Raw genomic sequence first — 6,584 nt, forward strand, 5'->3', positions numbered from 1 at the left:
GGTAGCCTTAAAGCGGTGCATTTCAAAATACTTCACGAAATGTATCCATGTAAAGTAGCTCTTTCTAAATTCATGGACATTGATAATACTTGCAGTTTCTGTAACACACATGAGGAAGACTTGTGTCATTTGTTTTATAATTGTGAATTGTCTCTTAGTTTTTGGTCTGATGTTAGCACCTTTCTATTTCTGCAAAGAAATGTTAATTATATGCTTTCTTTAAAATATGTTATCTGTACTTATTCTCATAAAAGTAAAATGACTGAGTACGTTGTTAACTTTTACATTTTGCAAGGCAAATATTATATTCATAAACAGAAATTTGCTAAATACATACCAAAATGTAATTTATTTTTATCAGAAATAGAAGTTTTTAAAAAGTCTTTAAAACAAATGAATACATTTGTTGTTACATTTCACGGAGAACTTTTTTTTTTGGTTATGCTCCCACAATATAATTTTTGTATATGTAAGGGAAAAGGAAGAAAATTTGAACTATTGTTTAGTTGTTTATAGGTTTTAATTTAGTTTTTGTTTATTTATTTACTTTTTATTTATACGTTTATTTATTTATTTTTTCTCTCTATGGTATTAGTTTTTTTATTTTTTTATTATTATTTCCCCCCCTCTTATTACATATTATATTACTGTATACAGATTAAGCTTGTATTTTGTGTATCTGGATTTCTATTTCAATATTTTTTGTAATGTCCAATTATTCTTTAATAAAATAAAAAAAAGAATCCCGATGTTGTACGCATGTGCAAGAATGGCGGAAGTATGTTGTATCGGGGATGTAAACAAAACAGTTTGTATTAAATAATACAAATTAAACCTAGGTCATCTTTCATATGGAACTAATTACATTCAAACAGCCCGTAAAACGCTTGCTTTGGTTGATTAAAGTTAGGAAAATGGTAATTGGTAATAAAACATTTAAACCTTACCCTATTTGTTTGTGTAATGACATAAATTCACGTTAATTATAATCGATTTTGACATAGACAAGATTTAGATTTAGACGGACAATTAAGTTTTGTTATTGTAAAAGTAACACTTAGCATATTTTCATTTTCATCTAATTCTTTAAAGATATGTCCACAAATGTGAACATTGCTAATCATATTATCACTATTTTAATATGTGTTAATACTATTTAATATGTTGGATGTGTGACGTGTTTGAACATGGGCGTGGCGTCTGGCGTCACACTTGGATGTGGGCGGGGTTGGATGTCCACCGCAGGCTGCAGCGAGACGCTCCTCGAGTGTCTTGCAGAGACAATTCAAATTGTGCTCTTGCGAGACCTCTGGATTTCCAGGGTAGATCTTTGGATCTTTCGATTAATGAATCCTGACAAAAATGTACTCAACTTTTTTAAATATTGCTAATAATAATAATAATAATAATAATAATGTTTCTTTAACAGCAAATCACTGTATTTCTAAAGGATCGAGTGACACTAAAGACTGAAGTAATGATGCAAAAAAAATTAGCTTTGATCACAGGAATAACTTACATTTTGAAATATATAAAAATAGTACAAATATTTCACAATATGACTGCTTTGTATTTTGAATCAAATAAATCTAAGGTTTATGAGCAGAAGAGAATTCTTTAAAAAAAAAAAAATCTTTTGACTTTTGACTTTGATCTTCAGTAGATCTATTCACTCTACAGGCAAACTGATGCTGACCAGAGGTGAAAAGGAGACTGGCTTCTCGAAGCACGTCATGATTACCAGTGTAAGTGCCACTGGGCAGTAGTCATTAACACAAAGATGTTCTGGGGATTGGGATGATGGTGGGTGGCTTGAGGCAGAGTGCTATGATGGCTTGTGTCAGGGACTGATTGAAGATATTAGTGCAAACCTGTACTTTCCATGGTACGCCGTCTGGGCCGGTTGCTTTTCTCAGGTTCACTGACCTGAGCACTCTTCTCACCTCTGCTCCTGTAAAGTGATTATGTGGGTGTTACCTGCTGGTAAAGGCTGAAGTGACAAGACTGTGTTTTGCTGGGTTGCCTCGAGATGTGCAAAGACGCAGTTCAACTTCTCTGCCAGCTGGGCAGAGTAATTATTGCCTGCAGCAGTATCAATATAGATAAAAGCCAATATAGATCATTTTTGGGGTGCTTGCCCTAGGACATTTTGTACCTTACTTCCATCAGCGGACTGTTTGTATGCAAATATATATATATATATATATATATATATATATATATATATATATATATATATATATAGGTCTTATATGTGACCCTGTACCACAAAACCAAGCATAAGTGTCAATTTTTCGAACTGAGATTTATACATCATCTGAAAGCTGAATAAATATGCTTTCCATTGGTGTAGGATAGGACATTATTTGTCTGAGATACAACTATTTGAAAAGAATCTGAGGGTGCAAAAAATCAAAATATTGAGAAAATCACCTTTAAATTTGTCAAACTGAAGTTCTTAGCAATGCATATTAATCAAAAATTAAGTTTTAATATATATATATATATTTTTTTTTTTAAAAATATAAATTATAATACATAGTATCATGAAATAACAATCAGTTTGTTTGATTGGCAGCTGACATATTCAGAAAGACGTTTTAAAAATGCTTTATGTTTTTTAAATATATTTATATGGTAACCAAACAATATTAGTGCCCACTGGCTTCCATTGTACAGAAGACAAAAGAGGACAAATACCACTGAGACATTTCTATAATATCATCTTTTGTGTTCCACTGTTCAATGCTGCTTGATTTAGAGCTGTTCTTACAGCTGTGTTCTCTTGAAAGGATGTTTAACTTTGATCAGAATCCTCCACTTGTTCAGCTTCAGGTTTCAGCTTTAGTTCAAAAAGAATATTTATTGTTTCCACTCTACAAAACAACTAGTTTTTTAAATCACCTACATCCTTAATTTTATAGTTAGTATTTCATTTCACCTTTTTGTTTGTCAATAAGGAGCAGCCACCTTGTTTTTCAACGTGGAAGTAAGCCTATGTGCGAGACTTCCGGTTCATTAGCTGCTAAAGAGAAATAACTAGAATAACTAGTGCAGTAAATGATAAAACTGTTTGCATTACAAACCAAAGTGTTTATAATTAAATAAAAAAATACAATGATATGTTAAAACAACAATTTGCAATATCAAACAGCAAAACCAGCTGTTGTACAGCTAAAAATAGGTGGATGTGGATGAGACCGGAAGCCACACCCATAAAATTTACAAATGGCCACGCCCACTCTCAAGGCGAGACACTGCAGGTGAATAGGGTAAAAAAAAATAACTAATAGTTATTACCTTACTTACCCAGTTGATTGATTACATTGATAATTGCAAACATTTTTTGTATTACAAGTTTTCCAAAATGTTAGGTTTAAATATGCAAATGAGACATTATTTAATGAAATATCCCTCTGTAAAAACCTTCGGAATATAGACAGGAATAAAAATGTAAAGTTTGGTGTGTGTTATTGAAGTGGAGATTTATGGCTCAGTAGGAGAAAAAACTCATTTTGAGTAACTTCCTTTAAAAATATGAATTGTAATTGAAATTTATTGACACAAAAACACAAAAAGTGATATAAAAGAAACACTTATCAGTGTTTTTTGGATGTTTTCTTTCCACTAGTCTGAAAAAACCCTTTATGAAAAACCAAAAAGCCCAAAATCTCAAACTTGATAGGTGCATTAAAAAAACTGGGGTTTTGCCTGCAGTGTCTCCCCTTAAAGGAACACTCCACTTTTTTTGGAAATAGGCTCATTCTCCAACTCCCCCCGAGTTAATAAGTTGAGTTTTACCGTTTTGAAATCCATTCAGCCGTTCTCCTGTTCTGGCGATATCATAGCTTTTAGCATAGCTTAGCATAGATCATTGAATCCTATTAGACCAATAGCATCGCGTTCAAAAATGACTGGTGGGCCGTTATCGGCGTTAACATGAGACTCTTATCGGGCGATAAAAAAAAATATCGCCGTTAATCTATTCTCAAAGTTGGGTTGGGAGCTGGGTCTAAACTACGCAAGCTATGATGACTTTCACCTTGATATTTTAGCGCGGATGTATACCTAGCCGAATTGCACTGTAGGGGGCGAGAACGAGTCTTCGAACCTGTGTGTATGCCTACTGTGAAATTACCACATCAAACGAGACGTGCTAACATGGATGCAGCTATGAAGCCGCCAGGTTTGCTTCAGGGCAGGTGCGTTGCTAGACCCTTTTTACTGGGGCACGTGCCTCAGTGAAAATCTGCTGTGCCCCAGTAAAATCTCAAATTTGAGTTATAATGTACTTTGATAATCCCGAAATAAAGACATTAAACTATACGCAACAACTGAATTGACGCTTCTAAAAGCAACGCAGTTTAACCGAAGACTATGCACGCAGTTATCCATGCCCGTGCGCCTCTGTGTATTTAACTGCAACGCGCACGTCGCGCAGTCTTTTACGCAGAAGTACATGCAGTGTAGGAATAGTTGGTTACACAAGTTTGTAGTGTTAATTGTGTTGTAAATGCAATTGTCAAGCAGCTTGTGATGCATTTTGGAAACAGGAGATGAGCCCCTGGTCTAATGCGCCACCTGGCTTGAGAAACCAATTCTCAAAGACTTAGTCATTTGGGTAGCACAAATATTCTGAATGCCTTCGGCAGAATTCAAATTAGCCATTTTAATCTAGATTAATTCCAAGATTACAGTGAGATTAATCTAGATTAAAAAAAATTATCTATGCCCACCACTAATAAATGACCAATGAGTTTCGGTATTTGTCCTATTTAAAACTTGACTCTTCTGTAGCTATATCGTGTACTAATACTGGCAGAAAATGTAAAGCTGCGATTTTCTAGGCTGATAAGATTAGGAACTACCTCCCATTCCAGCGTAATAGTCAAGGAAATTTGCTGCCGTAATATGGACGCAGCAGGTGCAGTAATCTCACCAGCGCCTGAAATAAGTTCCCAGTTAGGTTAGCATTTGCACATGTGCTGCGTGATATTACTGAACCTGCTTCAGCCATGTTACGGCAGCAAACTTCCTCGATTATTACGCGGGAATGGAAATGTAGTTCTTATGGAGTGTTCCTTTAAGGGAAAACTAAAGTGGTTAGAACATGAATTCAGTTTGACTTCTATATTTTAAAGCTCTTTACTATAATTAATGCCACATTTATTCATTTGCACACCTTGATTTTCAAAGTCAGCAACAACAAATATTGCAATAACGGTTGTTACATTTACAATTATTACTATTATTTCTACTTAAATAGACTTAAACTACTTTAATAAATGCATTTAGCTTAGTAGTTCGCCTTTAAAATCAACTGTCGCAACACAAGAGGAGGATCATAGGCGTAACAATTAGGTGCGTTCGACTTCATGCGGCGCCGCAAGAAATCGGCTGCCGCCTTACAAAACAATGCATTCTGGTAAGATAATTTGTCCGACTTTGATCGGCGCTGCCATAGATATATATACATAGATACCGCATTGGACCGCTCCAAGCACGTAGATGCGTCCGCCATTTTGGAACGGTCCACTTGACGTCATTCACCATACTGTAGGTTCGCAGACCAACGGCTGTGCAGGACTGTGGCATTTCGAATATTCACTGATTACTATGGTCAGTTACATAGACCTATGGGTGAATGACGTCAAGTAGACCGCAGTGAAATGGAGGACGGCTCACGTATGACGGCCCATAGAAACAGTCGCTAATGAGGCATCTACGTATATATATCTATGGGCGCTGCAGCCGCCTTTCGATCACGTGTGCCATCAAAGTAACGTGAGAGCAAAACGAGAGCAGTCGCAGAGGTCAGGCGCTGCAGCTGCTTAAAATCGGCTGCGAAAGCCTTGATGACGACACACTTTATTCTCATTGGTCAGATTATGTGAGGACAAGCACGACGTGTGCTGCGTGTTTTTCTTAAAAAAGTTCACGTGTGTAATCAATCTTTATATCGAATATCTGATATTCAAACAAAACATTATTGATAAAAATGAAGACTAGGCGATATGGTAAATATATATTCTTATTGTATAAGAGTAAAAAAAAAAAAAAAACTGGTCAACCAGAGGCTGTTTTTTAATGGATGTTGTGAGAGGCTTCACTACACTGAATAAACTGCTTATAAAAATTGAAAAATGTCCTATAGCTAACTACAAAACCAAGATACAAATAATAAGCGTCATATTTCATTACATTAAAGTAACTCACATACTTGATATGATCAACAAAAAAGCAAAACGATTGTAGCATATAGAATAAATGATAGGGTAACTTTTTTCTTTTATTTATTTATCTTATGTAGTTTCATTTCTTCTTTTTCTTTATTCCTTTTTTTTGTGTATGTTTGAAATACAGTCTCATCGTCTATAAGTGTCCGACTTGACGGCCGTCTCTTCACTCCTCCCCCGACTGCAAGCGGCTGCTCTCGCCAGCCGGCGGCAGGCTAGTGTAGTGCATCTCGAACACACCTATAGTCTCCATGGTTTCAAAGTAGACGCTTCAGTCCTCGTCAGTTCTTGTTGGGATGTGTAGTTCTTTTTAGGCGCTAACTCATTCATCGTCACTTTGCTCAAACT

The sequence above is a fragment of the Garra rufa genome, chromosome 24 (assembly GCF_049309525.1).
Source record: "Garra rufa chromosome 24, GarRuf1.0, whole genome shotgun sequence".
Classification (NCBI taxonomy): Eukaryota; Metazoa; Chordata; class Actinopteri; order Cypriniformes; family Cyprinidae; genus Garra; species Garra rufa.